This window comes from Cupressus sempervirens, chromosome 11 (assembly GCF_028749045.1).
Source record: "Cupressus sempervirens isolate cs-2001-9-10 chromosome 11, ASM2874904v1, whole genome shotgun sequence".
In the NCBI taxonomy this organism is placed as follows: domain Eukaryota; kingdom Viridiplantae; phylum Streptophyta; class Pinopsida; order Cupressales; family Cupressaceae; genus Cupressus; species Cupressus sempervirens.
The window spans coordinates 536,851,220-536,878,932 of NC_143128.1; the positions used below are offsets into that span (position 1 = coordinate 536,851,220).

At 33.8% G+C, this 27,713-nt stretch overlaps 1 pseudogene across 1 annotated transcript; it reads right to left on the reverse strand.

Annotated features, from left to right (window-relative positions):
• Positions 1–5,088: 5,088 nt before the first annotated feature.
• LOC149530750 (zinc-finger homeodomain protein 2 pseudogene) lies at positions 5,089–6,747 on the reverse strand (annotated as a pseudogene). Its single transcript, XR_016358856.1, has one exon. The product of XR_016358856.1 is annotated as a zinc-finger homeodomain protein 2 pseudogene (transcript).
• Between the last annotated feature and the right edge of the window lie 20,966 nt (positions 6,748–27,713).

Here is a 27,713-nt window from a genome sequence, read left to right on the forward strand (position 1 = left end):
CTATGCAATTGTAAAACCTCACCTAATTTAACAATATATTATCATTTAATAATTACATTCAAATTTATATGACGACTACTTTTAGTTTTCAATATAATTTTAAATGATATTAATTTGTCAAATTTGTCAACTGCATAACCAATTTTGTAATTGCAATCCCCCATTTAAAATTTTATAAAACATGGCCACCAAAACAAGAATGGCTTAAACGTAAACTAAAATGTAATACCAATGATGTACATATCTCTAACATACCATACATGCCCCATTTGTGCAGATTTGGACGGACTTGATGTATTATCTTTCCAACACTCTTGCATAACAAACCCTCTGCCAAAACTGACAGTCGTCAAATAAAATATGCTCCATGTGCGTTCAGAAATTAAATAAGTTCGACTTCACAAAATTTGAAAAATAAAATAACTACATTATCATAACTCCATGTTTCATACATCATTAAGTCCTCTTAATTACAAAAAAACAATTAGTAAAGCTAAATAAACAAATATGAAAAGTATTTTTATGATTCAAAATCCTTGTCACCTATACATGGTTAAACTAAAGCTTGAATTAAATTAAGAGAATCTTAGACATTAGTTTCTATTTATTTATTTGTTAAAATTATAGACTTATGGTATATTAGAGATATACAGCATTGACATTAAGTTTTAGCCATTGCCCACCAAAACCACCTATACTAGGCAGGGCAACCTCCCAAAGCAACTCACTCAATTTTTGTTATAAAAACCCACCCAAGAAAAGCTTGTCACCCTAGAAAACCTTAGAAGACTTTTATGTTGTGAAATCAAGTGTTTTTAAGGTAATGAAGGCAAGAAAGTCGATTCAAATCAAGTGTTTAAGGTAATGGAGGGGAGTGACATCAGGATTTGGGAAAGCGAGGGACCAAGTTTAGCTAATTGTGGCACTGACTTTTATGATGTGCTACGTCATCTTTTTCTGCCACCCCATTAATGCTCTGTCTCCCTCTGCTAAGCATTCCATCCAAACACTCGCGACTAAAATTGTACAGCTCCAACAATGAATGCTTCCCACGCTGCTGAACCTGAACATTTTAAGTTGAAGTCAGGTCAAAATCAAGTAAAAACCTAAATCTTTGGTTTCACGCTTCACCTTTACGTCAGGTCAGAGGTAAACTCGGGTCATTACATTACACTATGCAGTTACTACCAATCCAAGCCTCAAGCCATCATTGTGTCCGTGGAGTTAAGCCAGGTCTATCAAGGACAACAAGGTTTACCATGCCGTCCATTATTATGGCATTGAAGCGTGTGGGGCTCGAACCCGTGACGATGTGCTCGTCGGTAACAGGTGTGTCTGCAAAGCGCTTAACTACGAAAGTGCCAGTTTGCATCCTTGTTTTGCATGGATAATGACGTTCACCTAATTACACCTCAAAACCTTTGGTAGGTGCCATCGCCAATAGTAAATGCCCATTTGGAAAATGCCCTTCCTTAAATCTCTTTAATGTGCTGCCCATTGCCCACCAAGTCAACACGATTCATCACTGAAAGCAATTTCCATTCAAAAGAAATTTAGACAGATTTCTGTCAATTTTGTTGATTATGAGACCTAATGTTCTCTGTCATCTATTATCAATATTTAATATTATATTTTATGGTGTTTTCTATTCATGATCTATTGACTCTTATTTCAACGTTTCAAATCACAATCCATCATCCATCAACTCTTATGTCGATGCTCAAAATCACAATGCATCATCGATCATCTCATATCTCGATGTTAGGAATCACAATGCATCATCTATCATCTCATATCTTGATGATTCAAATCAAAATCCATGATCCATAATCTCCCACATTAATTTTTCAGATCACACCCCATGACCCATAATTTCCAATATCCACATTTCCTATCATAATCTACAATATCTACATTTCTTATCGTAATCCACACACCATATCTCATCTCAACATATTAATAATAGTTATGTGTATTAATCAACCTATTTCATATTATTTTGTTGTATGAGATGTTTTGCATCAACATCTCAGATTACACAATGCGATGCGCCATCTCCCATCTCTACATTTCAAATCACACCTGTGGGAATAGAAATATGGGTATAGGAATTGTTATTCTAGAATAGTTATGCCAGAATAGAAAATAGGGATACGGGATACATATTCCTATTCTCTGTTTGGTTCAGTCAGAATTTGATGCTTATGTTTTATAATATAAATAAAACTGGAATAGGAATATGTATTACAATTCCACCTACGCTCATTTTTGGACCAAAATTGAAACACATATTCCTATTATATTCCTATTTACAATTCCGATTTGAATTCTCCACTGTCTTATAGTTATGAATAGTTGTTCTTACTTACCCAGCAAGTATCTTCTACTTACCCAGCATCTTTGATTCATAGGTAGTTTAACTGAGTTTAAATCGATGGAGTTGAAAAAGCAAAACAGTTCATTGGTAAAAGTAAGTTCAGCGGTCTTATGGCACATATTTTATATCATCCTTTGTCTCGACATCCTGATGACTTATAAATGACAGCCAGAAGCTGATAGAGTTTGTTTTAGTTTCAAAATAGCTAAGCAACGTAACTTTCTTGGAACTCTGTAGGAGCAGTGATTTGGCCTATATTCTCATAATGGCTACCTCTTCCTTTTCATCAAACATTTCTTATTTCGGTACTTTCTTTTTCCAAGCCAGCATTGTACCTCTTTGACAATCTTTCCTTTCCACGATTTGCCCATTCATTGTACAGAAATCTAGCGACAAGTAATATCCAGAAAACTGCTACAAGTTGCATGCGAAAAAAGACCAAAGCAATGATGGAGGTGAAGTAGAAAGTGTATAAGCAACCTTTACTAATGATGGTGAGACCGGCCATGGAGCCAGATATATCCAGCATGTAAAATACAGTTCTATTTACTGCTCATATCAAGCTAGTTCTGAAGTAGGAATTATTATATCCTACTAGATACTAGATGGATTCTAAACGTGTAGGATGGGTATAAATGATAAACCTCTGCAAAGGATTCTGTCATTACATTGAAAGTGCTTGACTAGATATGGTAGAACTGGTTTTTACACCACAATCAAGCTGCGTTCTTTTATGAGAAATTAACAATTAGTGAGAGTAATTCAAAATGTGATAAAAATATATACAATTGATTTTTTCAATGCCAAAAATCATTAACAATTACTGAGAGCGATTCAAAATGTGATAAAAATATATACAATTGATTTTTTCAATGCCAAAAATCCTTAATAATTACTGAGAGTGATTCAAAATGTGATTAAAGATATATACAATTAATTTTCAATGCCAAAAATTGCCAAGAATATTATTTTGTAAGCTGAAAACTATTTGGAGTTTGAACATGGTTTGCATTTTACATAGCTATATGATTTTTAAATAGAAAATTAAAAGCTCTAGAAATTCCGACAAATACAAGCTTATGCTTGAGTGAACAACATTATTGCTTTTTGTACTGCAGTATACAAGTTTTATGTCAGAACGGCTCTCAGTAATAAACACAAAATATTGTCAATTGCAGCACAACACAAGCTTAGGTCCACTGAATGCAAACCAAAATGAGATAAAACTAACATCAATTAGTGTTAAATGTGTTTGCTGATGCAATCTGTTAAGATTTGACTATAAATTTTTTAACAGAGTTAAATTCAGAAAGATTTCAACAGTTTGAAATATCATAAAGTTAAAAATAGCATTTAATAATTTTGCATGGTTTTAAAAGGAGCTTAGAAATGCATCTACAATGTTTAGTCTGCTAGCAAAAAGGATCTGTAGACGTTGTGAGGCACACACAGAAACATTTATCGAATCCTTCTTGAAGATTAATAAAGTGGGCTTTGAATTTTATCTTCTTATCTGCTGCAGAATCATGGAGGGCGTGTTCAACTTAAATATCACATAAGGTTGTGTGGGTGATTGAGTAATCTTTTAAAAATTAAAATAATAACTCATTCAAAAGATCGTTTCCGAAATTAACTTCGTTAATTTTTTACGTTTAGAATTATAGTCAATAATCAACAATCTAATATCAAAATCATGCTACATTAAACGTGGATTGATTGAATCGTATCTTAAAATGATAATACATTCAAAAAATTGTTTCTGAAATTAACTGTTAACGTTTCTGTTTGGATGTTTTCAATGAAACTAAACAATCAATCACTGATATATTAAATTGTTATCTATCTATAATCAACTACGAATGCTTTTGTCCCAATATCAAAATCACACTACATCAGAATGTTATAGATAAATTCAATGGTCTTAACACATTTTTCAAAATCATGCAAATATGTTTATAATAGATAACAGTTGTTACCATTTTTCTGCAACAGCCAAACTGACGTGAAATATATGTTTTGTTTCAATTGGAGAGAAAAATGGAATGGGCCCATCAACTGTCCTCTGAAATGTCTGCTGCTTTTACAAAGGAGACACGATCATCATTTTCTTCTGCTTTGTTTCTTCTACACTATTGCATGCATGCTCGATCACAAATAGCAAACATGCAAAGCACTAAAAAAACATGACTGCCATTATTAGAAGCTCCAATTCATGTCATATTTACTTCCCAGTAAGATTTACAACATGCATTTGCTAAATAAATCAATCCATGCTATGTTTTTAAGTACTATAATTTCTCACACTCCAAAACTATCTTTCCATTGTTCATCACTGAAACTAATGTTTGAATCCCTGATAAACAAAGTAAACTAACCAGGCAAGAAAGACATGAAATTGAACAAAGAGATACAGAGAACAACACGGTGCAGTACATAATCCTCCATGAAAACGAGCCCACTGACTATAACAAACATATCTGAACTGAACTGATTTCCTCAGCATATTAATGATGAACCATCATACGGCACTACAATTATTGTTCAAATTCATAATGTGGATGCATGCATTTTCATTCTCGCCAAAGGCATGTAGAGAAAAAAAAGGCAGTTCAATTACAGCATTTACACCAAACATTCGCACGGACAACACCGGGACATTCAACATTGAAATTAATAACAAACATGGTCATAACACAACTGAATCAAAAGGCGAGCTCAAGAATGAAAAATGTATTCTTAAATTATGATTAATACAAGGCAAGCCAAGACTCATAACAAGTCTCTTGCTTTCTAGAGGACTTATAACTAAACTACACAGCATTTCAGCAGTTGAAAGAAGAACAAGAGAGAAAGATACTGAAGTGAAATTTAAATTCTCCAAGGCCTAGTTGTGTGTATGATGAGATTCTGGTTACATGGGCTGAACGAAAAGAGGAAAGAAAAGCAACCCCAACCCTAAAAAAACCGGGCGCAGTGAAATGAGAGATTTTAAAACAACCATGAGGATCAGAAAGGAAACCTTGATTTGATCTCTATGCCCTTAGCCCTAAGGCTTCTTGGCCAAAGTGTGCTTGTTATTATGCATCCAGACCTTGAGAACATGGCGTTTGACGCCCACCTCCATACAAAACTGCTGAACGGCAAGATCATCCTGCTTCTGGATCCTCCACCCTACTTTCTCCGCAAACTCACACATTTTGTCCTTCTGCTCCTGAGTAAACTTGGTCCTGAACCTTTTCTTCATGGCATGAGGGAGGTACATCCCCTGGGTGCCCATATGATCATGGTCTTCACCGCCAAAGGCCACAATCATCTGAGGATGAGATGACCTAGGCGCAATGGCGGTGCCATGAGGGCTAGCGGGAAGAGCAAGGGGGAAATGGGTACCAGGGATTTGAAGCGGTGATCTCTTTGAAAGGGCACCGCCGTTAGTGCCATAACAGTGGTAACAAGAAGAGGTTGGAGAAGAAGAAGAAGGATGATCTGATTCCCTCCGGTGGAAGTTCCTATGACAACCACAAGCGGCGCATTTGAGAGCTTCAAGCGTGCCATCTTCGCCACTCGGCATGAATTCCCCACAACCGTCATTGGCGTGCCCCCCAATGCTCGCAGCATGGTTCTTCAAGCACTCCCTATACTTGATATTACCCCCTCCGCGCCTCTCATGTGACCCTGCCCTTATCACCGCTTCTTCTCCCCCATTCTCCACATGACCTCCGGCCCCAACCTGCACCCCGCTGCTGCTCAGCTTCGAATTCACCTCGTGCACCGCTAGTCCTGAACCCCCCATGTGACCGTAGCCCATGGGCATCCCGATCTCCCCTTCGTTATGTTCCATCATTTCTGAAAAAAAGAGGGGTAAAAATTCACACCCAACAATCAATTTCAGACCCAAATCTTCTCCATTGTTAAACCCCAAAAGATCGACTAACCTACATCACATCTGCTCCCACTAAACACTAACAAAACACATATTTCCCTTCATTCCCTCTGTCCCTCCATTAACGTTGCTTGCTCACATGGCGGGCGAGAAACAGTAAGTTTTATGAATGAATGAATGAATGACCCGTCCAAAAACCTTGGCACACGGTTCCACAGCGTACGTTTCACAGACCTACACCGATCTTCTGCAATATGATTGTGCTTGAATGACTGATTGACGGTTCATATATATAAATATCAATTCAATATCAGCTCCCCAAATCGAGACTTATATGAAAGCCAAAAAGCAGCACAGGAGGAAGAAGAAGAGGAGGAGAAAATGGTCATGGTGCAAAAGGGCGAAAGGCGTTGTTGATAATAAAAAAGTAGTAAGTTTTGGAAGGCAATTGTCACCTGGAGGAAGGAGGAAGAAGGAAGATTGTTAGTGTGTGGTAATGGGTCCCTCCACGTCTCTACACAGACAAAAGGCGCCTCAACATGGAGGATTACGCAAGCAAACACCTTCTACAGACACAAACCTCAAAATCACCCCATAACTTTACTGCTTATTGCAGCAAAATCAATTTCCCGTCTCCTCACGCTTGCCATCCATATCCTATTAGCTCACGCAAATTGCCCTTATGTTCCTTGTGTCTATGGAGTTGGGCTGGTTATTTTCTCTAAAGATTGACAACTTTTATAGAATACATTAGTTTATTGTTGAGTTCATCTAAAGAAAGGGTAAGTAGTTAAAGAAGTCTTTTTTTTTTTTTTTTTGTTTTTTTTTCAAAGATTGTATAGAACATGTTAGTTTATTGTTGATTTATCTATATAAAGAGTATGTAGTCGTTATAATCATATTTGTATGTATTTTTGTATCAACATTTCAGGTCATTTATCATTAGGGTAAGTTGTTATAATCACATTTGGTTTACGTAATTTTTCTATCAACATCTCCGATCATATTCTATCATCTATCTGGAGATTTATTAGTATACAACACAATTACTTATAGTAATTGTTTTGACTTTTTGGTCATTAATTTTTTCGTATACAACATTATTGCTTACTTCTTATAGCTCGTGTTTTGGCTTTTTGGTGGTTGATATCTTCATATACCACATAATGTCTTACAACTATTGTTTTGGTTTTTTTGGTGGTTGATTCATCGTCTATAACATAATTGCTTCTTATAGCTATTATTTTGGTTTTTTGGTGGTTGATTTCTTCGTCTACAACATAATTGCTTATAGCTTTTGTTTTGGCTTTTTTATGGTTGATTTCTTTGTATACAACATAATTGCTTATAGCTATTATTTTGGCTTTTTAGTGGTTACAATGACCACTCTAAAGACATGCTATGTACATAATGGTCAAAAAGTGATCATTTTGAATTGATGTCTCATATATAGTCCCTATTCAACTTTACCATTTGCAAAAGGTACTAATAGCTATTATAGCTAACTTGATGACCCTAAGCTCCAAGATAGTACAACATAATTGGACAATTTATTTTTGTTGTCTTCCTATGTGACTAAGTGCTTATGTTTAACACATTGGTTATAAGACAAGTTCTGAGATTAGTTAGCTCACACGAGTGGAGAAGGGATTACTTTGAGTTGACATCTCATACATATTCTCTATTGCCTCATTAATTATTCATAATTTTTTTAATGCAACACCTAGGATTTTCCTTTGACCTAACCATGTTCACTAATTAAAATATAATGTAATTTTCATTTTCAAATTTAACTAATATATAAATATAGCGAAAAGTGCATCTTAAGTGTTGCATAGAGTGGCAATTTGAATAATAGATCCAATACCCCCTACCCCAACCCCCAACTATGTATGGCAATAGATGGCTACTAACCCAATTAATGATTTTTTAGCGGTCTTTTATTAATTGAATTTATTTAACATCAATTAGAACATGTGAACATAAAAAAGAACACTACATAGGGACAAATATAAAATGGAGAGTGAAATGTTAATAGCCTACTAATGAACTAGCTTGTAGCAACTTAGGTGTAAATTGCAGAGGTAGAAAATGCCCAAAGAGGAATGGGTTGATAGCGTTTATTTTCTTTGAATGTCGAGGTCGATGAAAACAATTCACATCATAGACTATTTGGCTTTTGCGGACATTCAGGGAAAATATAGAAATATTTTGAAAGTTGAGTCACTAAATACATTGCTCAAGGAGGATTAATTGTAAAGATAGCATATTACTTGTTCTTAATTAAGAGCACGAGAGACTTGATCAACAAAGATTAATTGGTGCTCTAAGCCTATACAAGTTTTGTTGGTTGTTTCTCTAGTGGTGATCATGTCATTCTCAACTCTAGATCTCATAGACTACTTGGTCTTGTTGGGGAAAGAATTTACAAAACTCATATAATTCTTAATCAAGATCAATAGCAAAGAAAAAACATGAAAATCATTAGCAATGATGTATTTGGTCTCATACACCGAGGATCTTAGAAAATAATCAAAACTTGTTCATTCATTCATGTCTTGTTCGAGGAGAATCAAATTATAAAGATGATAGATTCTCTAGACAAAAATAAGAGCACAAGAAACTTTATGAACAAGGATTTATGGTCATTAGATGCTTATCTTGGTTTCGTTGGTATGTTACTTCTAAAGTGATCATTGCATTGTCCTCAACTTCCAATTTCATAGACTACTCGTGTGGATAAATGAAGGATTTTAATGACATCCATGAGAGCAAACAATCTAAGGGACCACACATCAAAACTTAAACTGCATTCATGTTCTTTTCAATGTCAACCCTCCTATTGTTAATCTTAATAAAAAAACAAAAGGTTTTGTGCAGTTTTGCTTTGTTAAAAAGTTGATGTTAGATGACCCTCCTTCAAGTTGTTCTCATACTTTGATCTTGTGAATGTCCTTACTTGTAATGTAGAACTTGTACTCTTGGAAGAGAGGTCCCAAATTCAAGAACCACAAATAGTAAGGTATGTATCTACACCTCATTTGTAACATAAAATTAAATATCTCTTCTAAAGAATAAAAAGTAGTTCCATATTATTATCACCCTATATAAAACAAATGACTTATAGACTACAAGAACTTTCCTTTCCATTACGTTAGCTCCCCTCTTTCTTCTCCATCAACCTCACCAAATCTCCATCAAGTGATGTTATTATAGTCTAATAAAAAAATCTAATTGCTTCTTTAATATGACTAACCCCATTGTGGAAGGTCCTCCTTTAAGTTGTTCTCATACTTTTATCTGACAAATATCATTACTTGTCGCAGAGAACTTGTACTTTTGAAAGAGAGGTTACAAGGTGAAGAACCACAAACAATAAGGTAATATATCTACACCTCGTTTATAACATAATTAAATCTCTCTTACAAAGGATACAAAGTAGTCCCATATTGTTATCACCCTATATAAAACAAATGACTTATAGACTACAAAGACTTCTATTTCCATTCTGCAGCTCCCCTCTTTCTTCTCCATCAACCTCACTAAATCTCCATCAAATGATATTATTGCAATTTAATAAAAACTCTAACTACAACTTCAACTTGACCAACCTCACTATAGAAGACCCTCCTTTAAGCTCTTCTTATACTTTGATCTTACAATTATCATTAATCGTAATAGAGAACTTGGTACTTTTCAAAGAGAGGTCGCAAATTCAACAATTACAAATAATCAAATACATACATACATCTCATTTGTAAACTAATTAAATATCGCTAAGAATACAAACTAGTCCTATATTCCGACCACCTTATGTAAGAAGTCACTACAAATAATCAGATACATACATACATCTCATGTGTAAGAATACAAACTAGTCCTATATTACGATCACCTTATGTAAAACAAATGACACATGAACTCCAAAAGCTCCTTCCCTCCCTCTTCTTCTCCATCAACCTCACGGAATCTCCGTCAAGTGACGCTGGCGCAGTCGCCTGACCAATGAAACAAGGGGGTTAAAAGTCAAGTTAAATGGTGCAGTTAGATTTGTTTTTTTAGGTCGGGAAACACAATCGGTCGGGAAATCAAAGTCACGGGACACCCGACTGCCACTCCACCAACTTACGCCGTCAAAGTCCGCGTGTCACCCCTCCGATTGGCCCCTGCCGCCCCGACCGATAAATGCAGGGCACTGGCGAGGTCGTTAGCTTTGAAAACAAGAGTCCACGTGGCGCAATCAGGGCGTGCAAGGCTGCGTAAAAGTGCGTGCCCGGGCTACACCACGTCAGAAGAGGAGAAGCGCCTTTCTAATTTAAATACCCCGCGACTGCTACGTGTCCTTCTTTGCGACCGGACTGACCGGTCATTATCGAGGCTCCCTCGTGAAAAGGCCTTATCATTCAGTAACCTCGGCCCCACGTGCGGGTCCCACGTACCTTGGCGCGCAGATCTGGGCCGTCGGATGGGACGATCGGACGGCGCAGGGAGGGTGCGGAAACCGAGCAGTATGGGATGTAGCATGCGCCAATGGGAAGTGGAAAATTGGGCCCTTCTCTCGTTCCGACACGTGGCTCTTGACTGTCAAGCGCGCCTTTAATACGCTTTTTATAAGATTCCGCGCACCACACGTTATTATTATTATTATTATTTTTTTTTTACGACTCTGAAGTTTGAGTGAATCCTGTAAAACTAATGTAATGGAAGTAATTTATTGATGGAAAATTAAGTAGTGTTGGTTAAGGAAGAAAAGTATGGTAACATTTGATTTTTTTGCAGGGCAGTACAAAATCATTGCCCGGACTTACCGTGAGGCCTAAGGCAGGAGTTATGGCAGTGCAGCGCACTGTGTCTCTTGTAAATTCATCGCATTCTTAGCAAGTAATAAATGTCAAACGAAAATGATAGGCCTATGAAAGTTTTGGGAGAAGTAGGGAATGATATCACTTCCACATTCTTTGAACTTCCTTCCATGGTATGTTTGTAAAGTTGAATGAAATCTATAGAGATATCGTTTCATAGATATTATTTTTAATAAAATATATAGTTTTGAGAAGAATGTTTTTTTTGGAGGGGACGGCTTAAACATCACACACTAAGCTTCATCCAACATAAAGTGTTAAATAGTTAAAGTTGACTTATTTGTTTCAAACTTAGTTTTCTCTTTAGTGTATGATGTTTAAGGGTGGCCGTTTTGGAGTAATGATAAGAGATTTATCTAATTCATGATATCAAGATATAGTCATTTTTCAATTAAATTGTGTTTAAGAATTTAGTCATGATGTTTCAGATCATGCTTTGTGACCCATCCTCATGATGAAGAGAACCAAAAGAAACATAATGGATAAGTGGTTGCCATTTGAGGTATAAAAATAGAGAAGAATGTAGAGAGAAAGGGGGTATGTGGTTAGAGAGATAAGAAGTTGAGAAATAGGAAAAAAATATGTAACACTAGAAGAAAATAAGTACAAAAGGGTGATCCATTCATGATAACTAGATATAGCGATTTCTCGTTCAAACGTTGTTTAAGATTGGAATAATGATAAGAGATTTTTATGATTCATGATCTCAAGCTATAACAATTTCTTGATTAAACTGTATTTAAATTTGGAGTAATCATAAGAGGTTTTCACAATGCAAGATATCAAGATATAACAGTTTCTCGATTAAATTGTGTATAAGATTGGAGTAATGATGAGAGATTTTCACAATTCATAATATCAAGATATAACAAATTTTCAATTTAACTGTGTTTAAGATTGGGGTGATGATAAGAGATTTTTGTAATTCACAATATCAAGATATAAGAGTTTCTCAATTCAACGATATTTAAGATTGGAGCAATTGTAAGAGATTTTCACACATGATGATATCAAAATATAACAGTTTTTCAATTAAACCATGTTTAAGATTGGAGTAATGATAAGAGATTTTTAAGAATTCATATATCAAGATATAGCCGTTTCTTGATTAAGTTGTGTTCAAGATTTTAGTCTCAACATTTTAGGTCACACACTCTGTAATGATGAAGACAACCAAAGGGAACATGAGGGGTGAGTACTTGCCACTTGAGGTACAAAAAGAGGAGGGGAGAGAGAAATGAGGCACTTAGTTAGATAGATTAAGAGGGGTGATAAAACAAAAGAAACAACTACAAAATTGAGAAACATGAACGACAATAAAAGTAGAAAATAAATAAATGAGAATTAATGAATAAAATACAAAGGGTAAGAGACAACAAAGAAATAATGAACATTGAAATAACCCAATCAAATTAAAATCCAAGTGTTTATGTTTTTTAAATTTTCATGTTTAAATGAAAAATATTGTTAATTTTTTAAAATGGGGGCTTTGATAAAGATATATATGCCTAATTTCTTGAATGGTCAATTAAGATTAGATATTTTCACATATAAAGTTATTACAATTTACATGACAAAATAAACAAAAATTAACATTTGGAATAAATAATACAAATAGTTGACTTAAAAAAAGGGGAGATGTCATATGAAAGATAAAGAAATGTGTGTAGGTCAAATATTGCCAGATTACTCTTAGGTATGAATTTATTAGAATTCACATAGGAAAACAATCAAGGATAAATACAAGGAATGAATAATCAATTTTAAACAAATAAAAATGCCACTAAAAGGATGAAACAATATGTGCAAATAAAATCTTGAAGATATCACCATTTAAATATTGCTTATTAAGAATATTAATGGGTGATCCCACAATAGCGGGTGTCACTTTTTGACCAAATTTGACACTGAAATCAACATTCTTGAAACAAACCTCACATTCGAGTGACTATATTTCTAAAACTATTAATAATTTGAGGATGACGTAAACTAGTGATTTCTAGTACTTTGTTCCTACTTTGTAACCATATTTATTTTTATTATAAGAAGAATAATTATTTGTCAAATTTTTCTTCTCCCTCCAAAAGTGGTACATATGAAAAATCAATATTTTTAAAGAGTGACAATCTGCTTCACAAGCATAATTTTTTTTCTACAAAAAAGATAATAAGGTAATTCTTTTGATGTTGGATTTGTAACATCAATATCTAGAGGATCCATTTGGTTTGATTCACTTTGGTTCATTATTGTATAGCTTATGAAGTTCTGAAGTGACATAAATCATAATTTAGACATACGTTCATTTTGGCAAGCATAACTTGAACTCAATATATCATAAACCAAATTTTCTTTCTTCAATAGAAAGCTAACTCAATAACCTAGTGCCTAGAGATTTTTCAAAAAAAAAAATTGACTTAATTTACAATTTTTCCCGAAGTCGGTTGATGTTCAATTGTTAATCAACCTGTAATGAGTTTACCTCATATTTGAAAATCTTAATGAATATAATACCTATTAAAATTATAGTTGTTGGAAAGCTTGCTTTGAGCAGGGCAATTTGACATTTTTAGATTTACAGTAGGAGGTCATTTGATCCCAACTTTGAGGGTCAAAAAGCCATTTTAGAAAAAAAATCTAAAAATGAAAAAATATATTTTTTAATTTATAAAACATGTTCATGCTAACATAGTGTTCGCACGAACATGTTTTAAAAAATTATGTACATATTTGCAGGGCAGTACAAAATCATTGCCCGGACTTACCGTGAGGCCTAAGGCAGGAGTTATGGCAGTGCAGCGCACTGTGTCTCTTGTAAATTCATCGCATTCTTAGCAAGTAATAAATGTCAAACGAAAATGATAGGCCTATGAAAGTTTTGGGAGAAGTAGGGAATGATATCACTTTCACATTCTTTGAACTTCCTACCACGGTATGTTTGTAAAGTTGAATGAAATCTATAGAGATATTGTTTCATAGATATTATTTTTAATAAAATATATAGTTTTGAGAAGAATGTTTTTTTTGGAGGGGACGGCTTAAACATCACATACTACGCTTCATCCAACATAAAGTGTTAAATAGTTAAAGTTGACTTATTTGTTTCAAGCTTAGTTTTTTCCTTAGTGTATGATGTTTAAGGGTGGCCGTTTTGGAGTAATGATAAGAGATTTCTCCAATTCATGATATCAAGATATGGTTGTTTTTCAATTAAATTGTGTTTAAGAATTTAGTCCTGATGTTTCGGATCATGCTTTGTGACCCATCCTTGTGATGAAGAGAACCAAAAGAAACATAATGGATAAGTGGTTGCCATTTGAGGTATAAAAATAGAGAAGAATGTAGAGAGAAAAGGGGTATGTGGTTAGAGAGATAAGAAGTTGAGAAATAGGAAAAAAATATTAACACTAGAAGAAAATAAGTACAAAAGGGTGATCCATTCATGATAACTAGATATAGCGATTTCTCGTTCAAATGTTGTTTAAGATTGGAATAATGATAAGAGACTTTTATGATTCATGATCTCAAGCTATAACAGTTTCTTGATTAAACTGTATTTAAATTTGGAGTAATCATAAGAGATTTTCACAGTGCAAGATATCAAGATATAACAGTTTCTCGATTAAATTGTGTATAAGATTGGAGTAATGATGAGAGATTTTCACAATTCATAATATCAAGATATAACAAATTTTCAATTTAACTGTGTTTAAGATTGGGGTGATGATAAGAGATTTTCGTAATTCACAATATCAAGATATAAGAGTTTCTCAATTCAACGATATTTAAGATTGGAGTAATTGTAAGAGATTTTCACACATGATGATATCAAAATATAACAGTTTTTCAATTAAACCATGTTTAAGATTGGAGTAATGATAAGAGATTTTTAAGAATTCATATATCAAGATATAGCCGTTTCTTGATTAAGTTGTGTTCAAGATTTTAGTCTCAACATTTTAGGTCACACACTCTGTGATGATGAAGACAACCAAAGGGAACATGAGGGGTGAGTACTTGCCACTTGAGGTACAAAAAGAGGAGGGGAGAGAGAAATGAGGCACTTAGATAGATTAAGAGGGGCCATAAAACAAAAGAAACAACTACAAAATTGAGAAACATGAACAACAATAAAAGTAGAAAATAAATAAATGAGAATTAATGAATAAAATACAAAGGGTAAGAGACAACAAAGAAATAATGAACATTGAAATAACCCAATCAAATTAAAATCCAAGTGTTTATGTTTTTTAAATTTTCATGTTTAAATGAAAAATATTGTTAATTTTTTAAAATGGGGGCTTTGATAAAGATATATATGCCTAATTTCTTGAATGGTCAATTAAGATTAGATATTTTCACATATAAAGTTATTACAATTTACATGACAAAATAAACAAAAATTAACATTTGGAATAAATAATACAAATAGTTGACTTAAAAAAAAGGGGAGATGTCATATGAAAGATAAAGAAATGTGTGTAGGTCAAATATTGCCAGATTACTCTTAGGTATGAATTTATTAGAATTCATATAGGAAAACAATCAAGGATAAATACAGGGAATGAATAATCAATTTTAAACAAATAAAAATGCCACTAAAAGGATGAAACAATATGTGCAAATAAAATCTTGAAGATATCACCATTTAAATATTGCTTATTAAGAATATTAATGGGTGATCCCACAATAGCGAGTGTCACTTTTTGACCAAATTTGACACTGAAATCAACATTCTTGAAACAAACCTCACATTTGAGTGACTATATTTCTAAAACTATTAATAATTTGAAGATGACGTAAACTAGTGATTTCTAGTACTTTGTTCCTACTTTGTAACCATATTTATTTTTATTATAAGAAGAATAATTATTTGTCAAATTTTTCTTCTCCCTCCAAAAGTGGTACATATGAAAAATCAATATTTTTAAAGAGTGACAATCTGCTTCACAAGCATAATTTTTTTTCTACAAAATAGATAATAAGGTAATTCTTTTGATGTTGGATTTGTAACATCAATATCTAGAGGATCCATTTGGTTTGATTCACTTTGGTTCATTATTGTATAGCTTATGAAGTTCTGAAGAGACATAAATCATAATTCAGACATACGTTCATTTTGGCAAGCATAACTTGAACTCAATTTATCATAAACCAAATTTTCTTTCTTCAATAGAAAGTTAACTCAATAACCTAGTGCCTAGAGATTTTTCAAAAAAAAAATTGACTTAATTTACAATTTTTCCCAAAGTTAGTTGATGTTCAATTGTTAATCAACCTGTAATGAGTTTACCTCATATTTGAAAATCTTAATGAATATAATACCTATTAAAATTATAGTTGTTGGAAAGCTTGCTTTGAGCAGGGCAATTTGACATTTTTAGATTTACAGTAGGAGGTCATTTGATCCCAACTTTGAGGGTCAAAAAGCCATTTAAAAAAAAAATCTAAAAATGAAAAAATATATTTTTTAATTTATAAAACATGTTCATGCTAACATAGTGTTCGCACGAACATGTTTTAAAAAATTATGTACATATTTGCGAACCCTATTACATTATATGTTCACGTGAACATATAAAATTATGTTTGTGCGAACACATAATGTAATAAGGTTCACATGAACATACTCTAATATAGAGCATTTTTACTATATTTGAAAGTAATTTAGATTCATAAATTACTAGTTTAATTAAAATGTTTAAATAATTATTAATAAATTAAAATTAGAAAAGAGAGAATCTCAATTATGCAAAATTAATTCATGTATTTTAAACACATTCATAAATTTAAATTTCAAATACTTGCTAACTAAAATTAGTCCCTAGCTACTAATTGGAATCTCATAAAATGAGATATCATGTGTCGATGCTCTTTTTGTTGTTTTGTTATAGTTGTTGTTGTTGTTGTCATTGTGGTCTATGAGCCATTTTAGTTGTTATCTATGTTAATGAAAGAATAATCAATAATTTTTGTTGGTTGGTTAGGTATTGTATAATGAAAGAGCATTGTCTCCTTTATAGTATTCGTGGTAGTAAGACTACCTCAAGAGGTTGTAAATTCAAACTTATTCATCATATGTTACATGAAAAATCATCATTGTTTTCTCCATTGCAATGATTTTAGATTTTTTGATACAATGAGCATGGAGGCTTGTTGTTTAAGTCAATCAACAACCTTCATATAATGAGATCAAAGATATTTTGCAAAAAGTTCTATTTCAATTTCATTACATCCATTCTGATTCATACATATATTTTACCCAATTACTAGTACTAGATAATTACTAGAGAATTTGTTGTCAATAATTACTTTGTTATAGAATCTTTATAATCCATACTTGAATGGTCAATTATTTCAATAGGTTGTTGAGGATTTTCATTTACATTGAAGGGAAAACATTTAGGAAAATTTAATTTGTAGGGTCATAAAGTATTATTCTTATTAATGTGGAATAGAATTGTAGACAAAATATACAAGAATACAAACAAAAATGCATAAAAAGTATTACATTTATTGAATACAAAAGGACGAGTAATAATATATTATGAAATATGTATTCCAAAGTTAGTTTTCAATTAAAAGCTTAGTGATCTAATAAATTATGTAACCCTATAAATTGATTGATATACAATGTAATATATCCTTATGTGAAAATAGTTTGATCCATAAATCAATGAAGGGGAACCTATGTATTTTGTGTAAATTGCACCATGTTTATCGAATCAAAAGTGAAAATATTTGAAGATTTTTTTAAAGATGGAACATATTATGAACTATGAATTAATGATAATTATTTTTTCAGCTTAAGGTGTTTATAAGAAGGGAGCTTGAGGGTAATAAAATTTTGTATTCAAGTTTGGCTTAAAGTGCTCACATAGAAAACATGATCTCCATTTAGATCTGGCAACCAAAGAAAAATGGGTGGCCATTTCTTATAAATTGGGCACCCATTTTGTAGACTTTTTAAAACCATTTTATTATCATTTGAATTGGTTTAAAAATGGGAAAGCGATTTCTAGAGAGACATGTGCATGATTTCAGCCCCATAACCTACATTCTTGACCATTTTTCATCATGAACAAAGTATTTTTTAATTTTTAACTTTATTTTTTAAAATATAGTTTATTGTTATTTTTAATTTCTAAACAATATTGTTATTCAAATTTTTTTAATGGTGAATTTTTTTCTTTTATATTATGCTTGAAATAATTGTGCATAGTTTTAATTCACTTCTTAAGATATTACTAAAACTATGAAAAATAAGAAATAGTTAAAACTTGAAACCTTAGGTAGAAAACAAAAATAAAAACATAAACCCTAGGCTTAGAAAATAAAAATAAAATGTAAACCCTGGGTAGAAAACATCTCTCTTTCTCTCTCTCTCATAAGTTTTTCTTTGTATGGTAAAAATGTTAATTAATTAGTAATTATAAATTTTCATGTTATCTATATGTGGATTATATTCATGGATAATTACAACATAGATGAGCTCTTAGGTCAATAGGAACCACCATCCCCTCCACCTCCACCTCCACCCCCACTCCCACTCCCACTCCTTTAATCTCCACCCCCAACTCTAAGATGACTTGCACCTTAGTTACGTATGCAAGGTAAGGTGAACCTAACACAAGGATGGTAGGGGAGAGGAGCCAAGTCAAATCTCCTAACACCTCATTAAGAGTACACATAGAAGAAAATACATATTTAGTAGCAAGAGTGAAGATATTTATTGAGTGATTAGGTAATTCCCATGATAGAATATTCTATCAACATGCTTGATTGAGAGGCCTTCTGAGTTACGACTAGTGCAAAGAATTACAATCACAGAGATAAAAGCTCACCATCTTCATCTTTCATCTTCTCTCTTCTATCTTTCTATTCTATATTTCCACTTACTATCCTACATCTAATCCAACCTCGTATGTAGCCAGCAAGACCACAAGTTGACTTGTCAGGCATTTAATTACAAATAGGTCTTGCCTTGTAGGAGGAAACAAAAGAACTATCAAATGATCAAAATAGAATTCACTCTCATAAGGTTGGGTCCACATATGATCGAAGAGATGTCTTTTAATAGTGAAAGATGTCATGTCATCATAGAAAATCACACTAAAAGAAATTCCACAATGCACTGCATGAAACACACAATGAAAAGCAAGCAAAGATAGAGGCAAGTAACTTCTAACACAATGAACATTAGGTTTATTGCACTTAGGGTAAGGATCGCTAATGGTTCCACAACAAGATACCAACATGCACAACTTGAAACCATGAGAAGTAATAACTACTTCTCGTATAACAAACTAGTCTAAGAAACAAGAAATATTTTTGTTTGATGGAAGATTGCTCATTAACCCAAGATGCCCCTGCATCAAACACTTGGGGGTAAGTAAAGAATTGATGCCCACATAAAGAAACCATGATGCTTTGACCTAAATTATAAATATCCAACTCAACTTGTGTTATCCATGAATTGTCTTCAACTAGTTTATCCTTGCATTGAACATGGTACTCCATGTAGTCTTTTCCTCTAGTCCTCTTACTTACTTTGCAATCCAAACTCTTCTCAATGTTTCCAATCTTCCTCTTGGGATAATCTAAATTACCTTTTAATTCCTCATTTGATTCAAAATACTGAAAGATGTTTGAAATATTGAATATTGCTAAAATATCCATATCTTCTGGTAATTCAACTTCAAAAGCATTCCCTCTATCAAACTTCCTCAAAATCTTACAAGGACCAAACTTCTTCATCTTCAACTTACTATAGATACCAACTGGGAATCTATTCTTCTTCAAGTGGCCCATAACCTCATCACCAACCTCAAAAGATTTGTCTTTTTCCTTATCTACCCTCTTTTTATACTCTTGATTACTAGTCTCCAGACTTCTTCACTTCCTCATGAAGAGCCTTCATGAAATCCACAAATTCCTCTACTTCAACACTTCTCTTCATCTTAGTAATCAAATCTCTTAGCTCATTGGTTCCTTTAGGATGCAATCCATGTTAATATCAAAAGATGTCTTCTTAGTACTACTATTTATAGAATTTTTATATGCAAACTCTGCTTGTGCTAAAATCAAATCCCAATTAGTGGGATTATTTCCAACCAAACATCTTAGAAAATTACCAAAACTCATGTTCACAACTTCAGTTTTTCCATTTGTCTACAGATGAAATGTAAAACTAAACTTAATCTTGGTATCCAATTTCTTCTAAAGTGTCCTCTATAAATAACTAGTAAATTTAGTATCTTTGTCTAAAATAATAGTTTTAGGCAGCCCATGAAATCTTATCACTTCCTTAAAGAATGATTCAACTACATGTATTGCATCAGATGTCTTCTTACAAGTTATGAAATGAGCCATTTAAAAAAATCTATTAACCACTACTAGAATAGAATCATTACGCCTCAAAGTTCTAGGCAAGTTAAGCACAAAGTCCATACTGATTATCTTCCTAGGGTTTATTTGGTAAATGTAATTGAGAATACAAACCCAAATTTTGGCAAGTTCCCTTTGTTGCTTGACAAATTCTGCAACTCTTAACCATCTTCTAAACAACCTTATATATCTAAGGCAAGTAATATCTGTTAGAGATCATCTTCACTATTTTGTCAATTCCAAAATGTCCAACAAGTCCTCCATTGTGTTTCTCCTTCATGATGTTATCCCTCATAGATCTTCTAGGTACACACACCTAGATTCCTTTAAGCAAAATGTCTTCTTGAATGAAATAATGAGTTCACTTATCTTGTTTACTCATCGTTTGATTCTCACAAGCCTTCCAAGGTTCTACAAATCAAGATCATTTTCATAAAAATGTTTCAAATCATCAAAACCAAGGACCTCAACTCTCATTTCTATCAGCAAATTCCTTCCTCTACTTAAAGCATCAATAACTTTGTTAGATTTCCACTCTTAAGTTTCAACACAAAGAAAAAGTTCTACAAATACTCTACTTCATATGTTTTTTATTCAACTTATTCTAACTTCCCAAATACTGTAAAGCTTTATGGTCGATGTACAACACAAAAACTGTAGGCATCAAATAATGTCTCCATATCTTCAAAGCTTGAATAATATCATAAAATTTATGATCATAAATTGAACACCTCTTCTTAGCATCATTCAATTTCTCACTAAAAAAAGCTATAGGTCTTCCTTCTTTACTCAAAACACCTCTAATGATTCTTCTACTAACATCATAATTTGTTGTGATGTGGAGCCTAATTAGACTTGGAGGTTTATTCGACGCAGTTTCCTCCAGATTATTTCTATGGGGGTTTGGGGGCCACATCCTAATTTTGTAAGTAACAAAAGCTTGTATAAAATGGATTATGGATATGGATTTCATATAATTTATGATGATATTGTAGCTTCTTGCGATGGATCTTGAAGTTATATAGTGATCGAGAAATGTAGTGATAATTGTGTGTCAGAACTTAGTAATTGATGCAGGAGCATCTTGCATGGGAAAATTTGAAAAAAAAAAATTGAAAAAAAAAAATAAAATAAATTTTTTTTTCTGGAGGAGAGAGAAAAGTGACGAAAATTAGAGGAGAAATAAAATAAAAATAAAAAGAAGAAAATAAAAGAAAAGGGAATTTCTATTTTTGAGGTGCATAGGTGGCATAATAGAAAAAATAAAAAATAAATGGTTGTCATTCCATTTATCGAGGTGTGTGGGAAGAATTCTAGAAAGTTATGAATATTGTAGAAAGTTTTGGAAGTTGTAGAAGATTGTGGAAGTTGTAGAAGGTTGTGGAGGAATTCTAGAAGGTTGTGGAAAAGTCATGTATGGGGTGGTAAGTGCCTATTTAAGCAAGGCATATGAGCATTTCTAAATCAAGCTCAAGGAGTAGCTTGAGAAGTGGAAGCTCAAGGAGAAGCTCGAGAAGGAGAAGCTTGAGAAGTAGAAGCTAGAAGGTGTGAAGGCTTGAAGGTGTGAAGCTGGAAAGTGTGAAAGAGAAGAAGGAAGTGAAGAGTGAGTTTTCCTGAGTCTGTGGACAGAGCGTCGAATGTGAGGTAGTTTATAGCAGGATTATGGTGGAGTTGTGAGTGTAGACAGAGTGCCGAATGTGAGGCAGTTTACACTTGGATCTTGGATTAGGTTTGTGAGAAGAGCTAGTGACTGGGGTTTAGAAACAAGGAGGTTGCTTGGTGGCTTACGAGCACAAGTTGAGATCTCAGAGGTTTCTACTAGAGTGTGAATCTGGACTAGCTTAGGCTTGGATTGGATCTTGAGAGATCTTAGAGAAATGTTATTGTAATTGCTATTGGATTTTAAATTATAATAAAATTGCTTGGGAAGTATTTTGTCATCTCTTTGTTTCCTTATTGTTGCATTCTTGGTTGTGAGTTGGTAAGGGTTGTGTGGCCCTTCATCAAGTGGTATCAGAGCATACCTACATCAAGTGGTATCAGAGCATACCTACATTAAGTGGTATCGGAGCAGGAGTTCTTGAGTGTACAAGCAGATCGCCGAAGTGTGAGGCAGTTTGTACTAGGACCTTGGTTGGGTGAAGTTTATCAGAGTGGGAGTTCCTGAGCGTGTAGACAGATCGCCCAAGCTGAAGTAGTTTGCACTAGGACCTTGGGAGGACATGCAGATTGATCGATTAATGCGGAGATGGAAGAGTGAACTTGTTGAGGCATGATTGTGGAGAGCTTGTGGATTGTAGATCCGTTGTCCTAGACTTGTGATGTGGTTTCTGATTGTTCGTGTGAGGTGGTAGGTTGCGATTTGACTTGCAAACAATTTGGTTGTCACAAGGAGTGTGGGAAGGATTTGTTGCAGAGGGTTTACGAAGATCTTGGGAGATGGCTCCAAGAGGATTGGACCCTAAGATGATTGCGAAAATCCATGATATAGTGGAGAGGAATTTTTCTAAGATGTTTGCTCGGTTGGATGCTAGATTGGCTAAGAAGGTCAAGGTGGAAGAGGATGGTTTTGCTGATCAGTTTGTGGAGCTTGATGCAGAACCTGCAGAGCAACTAAAGGTTGTTGCTAAAGATATTCCTAATGTTGTTGATGTTGGGATGGAAGTTGGTTTTCATGATCAGTTGGTTGAGTCTAACATGGAGATTGTGGAGCACTGGTCATGGATGATCCGGTTGTTGTTGGAGGTGAGTTATGTATTGCGGAGCATCTTGTTGCGAGCAATGAGGTTGCTAGTGTTGAGCGTTTGGCATGTGTTGATGGAGATCTACATGTGGCTGTTGATGTGGGGTTTGTTGCTATGGGTGTGAATTCACTAGTTGCTGATGTGAATGGGAGTTTGGTAATGAAGCATTATGTTCAATTTGTTTTTGAGGGTGAGCATGCTGATTGGATGGTTGAGATGCTGGTGTTTGATAGAGTAATGCAGATGAGGAAGATTTGCATGGTGGTTTTGTTGTCCCTGTTGAGGTGGAAACCTTTGGTGAAGATGAAGATGGTTGTAGACCTTTCTTTTTGGCATCAAAGTGTGGGACACACTTTTCTATCTACTAAGGGAGTCTGATGCAGGAGCATCTTGCATGGAAAAATTTGAAAAAATAAATAAAAAATTTCTGGAGGAGAGAGAAAAGTGACGAAAATTAGAGGAGAAATAATAAAAAATAAAAAGAAGAAAATAAAAGAAAAGGGAATTTCTATTTTCGAGGTGCATAGGTGGAAAAATAGAAAAAATAAAAAATAAATGGTTGTCATTCCATTTATCGAGGTGTGTGGGAAGAATTCTAGAAAGTTATGAATATTGTAGAAAGTTTTGGAAGTTGTAGAAGGTTGTGGAAGTTGTAGAAGGTTGTGGAGGAATTCTAGAAGGTTGTGGAAAAGTCATGTATGGGGTGGTAAGTGCCTATTTAAGCAAGGCATATGAGCATTTCTAAATCAAGCTCAAGGAGAAGCTCAAGGAGTAGCTTGAGAAGTGGAAGCTCAAGGAGAAGCTTGAGAAGGAGAAGCTTGAGAAGTAGAAGCTAGAAGGTGTGAAGGCTTCAAGGTGTGAAGTTGGAAAGTGTGAAAGAGAAGAAGGAAGTGAAGAGTGAGTTTTCCTGAGTTTGTGGAAAAAGCGTCGAATGTGAGGCAGTTTACAGCAGGATTATGGTGAAGTTGTGAGTGTAGACAGAGCGTCGAACGTGAGGCAGTTTACACTTGGATCTTGGATTAGGTTTGTGAGAAGAGCTAGTGACTGGGGTTTAGAAACAAGGAGATTGCTTGGTGGCTTGTGAGCACAAGTTGAGATCTCAGAGGTTTCTACCAGAGTGTGGATCTGGACTAGCTTAGGCTTGGATTGGATCTTGAGAGATCTTGGAGAAATGTTATTGTAATTGCTATTGGATTTTAAATTATAATAAAATTGCTTGGGAAGTATTTTGTCATCTCTTTGTTTCCTTATTGTTGCATTCTTGGTTGTGAGTTGGTAAGGGTAGTGTGGCCCTTCATCAAGTGGTATCAGAGCATACCTACATCAAGTGGTATCAGAGCATACCTACATTAGTAATAGCCAAGTGACAGTATTTTGAATGTGTATAAGAAATCATAATTTCTAGCCAACTTAGTTGATTTCTTCGGATATGGAAAACATGTTGAAGATAAGATTAATGATTTGGATCATTTAACTCAAGGAGAGGATTAGATAAGATACCTGATGAATGAATTCGATGAGAAGTTTCTTGAAAAGAAGGAATATGAACCTTATATCTTTGTATAGGTCATGCTATTCCTTCTACTTTAACTGTTTTAGAGAAAAATGAATGTTTAGGAATAGTTGCTGCAATTGAGCAGGGAGAACAAATAGATGTTGTAGATTTTGATATAGCGCTATGGAACTATAGACTTGGGCACATGAGTAAGAAAGGTACAAAATTAATTCATTCAAAGAAAGTTTAACCAAGTGTAAATGTGTCAATATGGATTTCTGTGAAAGTTGTGTCTATGGAAAACAAAAGAGAGTTAGTTTTGTGCAAAGTGGGAAGGAAAAAAATGAGAAATTAGAGTGTATGAGGACCAACTCAGGTATCTTCCCTTGGTGGTTCTCATTATTATGTTAAATTTATTGATGATTCAACTAGAAAAGTATACTTTCATTTCCTTAGAAAAAAATCTAATGTATTTATAACTTTTAAGAAATGGAAATGCTTGGTTGACAATGAGGCTAGTAAAAAGCTAAAATATCTTAGATCTGATAATGGTGGTGAGTATTGCAACAAAGAATTTGAAGATTATTTTTCCTTTAATTGTATTTGTAGATAGAAAAAGTTTTCAAGGACTCCACAGGAAAATGGAGTGGATGAATGCATAAACAAGACAATAATAGAGCGTGCAAGGAGTATGAGGTTGCATGCTGGGTTTCCGTTAAACATTTGGGTTGAGGCTATCAATAGTGTTGTATATTTGATCAATAGAGGTCCCTCTACTCCTTTGTGCTATTCTAGAGGAAGCATGAACTAGTAAGAAGGTGAGTTATTCTTTTCTTAAAACCTTTGGTTTTGAAGCATTTGCACATATTTATTTTACAAATAGAATCAAGATGAAAGCTAAGTCAAAGAAATGTGTATTTTTTGGATATGGCATTGATGATTTTTGTTATAGGCTTTGGAATTTTGAAAACCATAAGCTTGTAAGAAGCAATGATATCATATTCAATGAGAAAGTGTTGTACAAAGATTTGTTACAAAACATGAGAAGAAAGAAAATGATAATGTAGTGTTGGATGATAGTTAAAATGAAGATGTTCTAGCAGTCTCTCATACTCTATAACAACCATAAAAAAAAATACCACACACTCCAATGAATTTTAGATAGTCAACAAGGCTAAGTAGACCTCTAGAAACATTTTCTCCCTCTTTATAATCTATTTTATTAATGGGTTTTGATGAACCTGAATGTTATGATGAAGTTGTGTACATGGTTACAAAGATTTGGTGGGAGTTTGCAATGAAAGAAGAAATGGACTCCTTGCTAAAAAATTAGACATGGGATTTATGCAAGTTTCTTGCAACAAAAAGGGCTTTACAGAATAAATGGGTTTACAAGTTAAAAGAAGAGGATGATGGTAAGAAGCAATTTAAATTTAGGTCACTAGTAAAAGGATTTACATAGATTTTGATGAGATATTTTATCCCATTGTTAAAATGACTTCTATTCATACTATTTTAAGTATTGTGGCTACTAAAGATTTACATTTGGAGCAGCTTGATGTTAAAACAACTTTTCTTCATGGTGATTTGGATGAAGAAATATATATGGAACATCTATAGGGATTTGAGGTCAAAGATAAGGAGAATCTAGTGTATAGATTGAATAAAAGTTTATATGGATTGAAGCAAGCACCTTGGCAATGGTATATTAAATTTGAAAGTTTTATGAATTAGAATGGTTATACTCAGTGTCATTTTGACCATTGTATTTATTTTAAGAGGCTAGATGATCACAACTACATTATTTTATGTTTGTATGTTATTGATATGCTTGTAGTTTGGTCTAACATGGATCACATTAAGGGGTTAAAAGAATAGTTAGCACATTCATTTTCTATGAAGGATTTGGGGGCAACAAAAAAAATCCTTGGTATGAAGATTTGTAGTGATAGCAAAAATAGAAAATTGACTTTATCTCAGGCTAATTATATTGCGAAGGTGTTGCAACATTTCTCTATGGAGGATGCTAAAGTTGTCAACACACCTTTACTTGGTCATTTAAAATTGACTAAGGAGATGTATCCCAAGACATAGGAAGACAAGTAAAAATATCCAAGTTACCCTATGCTTCAGCTGTAGGAAGCTTGATGTATGCTATGGTATGTACTAGGCCAGATATTGCACATGTAGTTGGAGTTGTTAGCAGGTATATAAGTCACCCAATGCTTGAGCACTAGGATGTAGTTAAATCAATTCTTAGATATTTGAGAGGAACATCCAGTAAGTGTTTACATTTTGGGGGATTTACTGCTGATTTATAGGGCTATGTTGACTCAAGTTTGGTATGAAATATTGATATTAGGTGGAATAGTACAAGTTATGTAATTACTATTGGTGGGACATTAATTAGTTGGATTTCTCAGTTGTAGAAGTTTAATACTTTATCCACTATAGAGGCATAGTATGTTGTTGCTAAGTCAACCAAGGAGATGATGTGGCTTCAGTTCCTCATGGAAGAATTGGGAGAACCACAAAGGGATGATTATTTGTTCATAGATAACCAGAGTGTCATTCAACTTGCAAAGAATTCTTCTCTACATTCAAAGAAAAAACACATACAATGATGATACCATTTCTTTTAGTCAATTTTGGATGATGGTCGGTTAAAGTTGGAGAAGATACATACAAATGATAATCTAGCATATATGTTTACCAAGGTAGTAAAAAGGGGGAAGCTAAACTCCTCTTCAGCTTTGGTTGGTCTTCTAGACTAAACATAATAAAAGAATAATAGAGTCCCATGTGGTTTGAAATTCTAGTTGGAGCTACAAGTTTAGCAATGCTATGACCAGTCTCCAAGTAGGAGGTTATTATTGTAGAGTTTGATTAGTCTCCAAGTGGGAGATTTTTGTGATCTAGAGCCTAATTAAACTTGGAGGTTCATTCTATGTGGTTTCTCCCTAGATTATTT